This window comes from Suricata suricatta, chromosome 11 (genome assembly GCF_006229205.1).
Source record: "Suricata suricatta isolate VVHF042 chromosome 11, meerkat_22Aug2017_6uvM2_HiC, whole genome shotgun sequence".
NCBI classification, from domain to species: domain Eukaryota; kingdom Metazoa; phylum Chordata; class Mammalia; order Carnivora; family Herpestidae; genus Suricata; species Suricata suricatta.
Window position 1 is genome coordinate 4,132,304 of NC_043710.1, and position 681 is coordinate 4,132,984.

Genomic DNA, 681 nt, shown 5'->3' on the forward strand with positions numbered 1-681 from the left:
AGGTGCCCGCGACCCGCCGCTAGTCGCGCTCAGGCGGGAAACGCGCTCACCGACACCATCAGCGAAGCGCCCAAAATGGCGGACGTATCAAGCAGGCCTTGAGTTCCCCCCGCCCTCCCTCCGGCCGCCTCGCAGCCAATCGTGGCCCTACCTCCTCCCCCAGGTCCGCGCTCATTGGCCTTCCTCTCCCGCCCCCTACAGCCTATTGGATCGCCCTGCGGCCTGGTTGCGCCCACTCCGATTGGTTCACAGGCCCCGTCAGTCAAGCGCGAGGGGAGCATTCTATTCCCATGGACTAGACGGATCCGGAACCTCTAGGACCCCGGAGTCTGGAGAAACAAATCAGAAACAGGGAGAAACCTGGCCGGGTCCCCCTACGCCGTAGCAACAGCAGGGCCTCCGCTTGACGGACGCTGCGGACCACCAATCCGATGGCCAATGCTTTTTAAAACCAAATTCAGCCAAACCAATCCTGGCCGTGGAGCTGGGAGCTGCAAGGGGACCAATGGGGTAGCGAGAGAGCCGCGGACGGGCGGGCTGGAGGGTCTGGAGGCGACCTTGATGACGTGAGCCACAATACATTCCCGCTGCCAAAAGCGGCCCGAGCTGGGGAATTAGCTCAAGTGGTAGAGCGCTCGCTTAGCATGTGAGAGGTAGCGGGATCGATGCCCGCATTCTCCA

General features: G+C 62.7%; 1 non-coding gene across 1 annotated transcript; it reads left to right on the forward strand.

Annotated features, from left to right (window-relative positions):
* Positions 1-608: 608 nt before the first annotated feature.
* TRNAA-AGC lies at positions 609-681 on the forward strand. The gene has a single exon. It is a non-coding gene; the product is annotated as a tRNA-Ala (tRNA).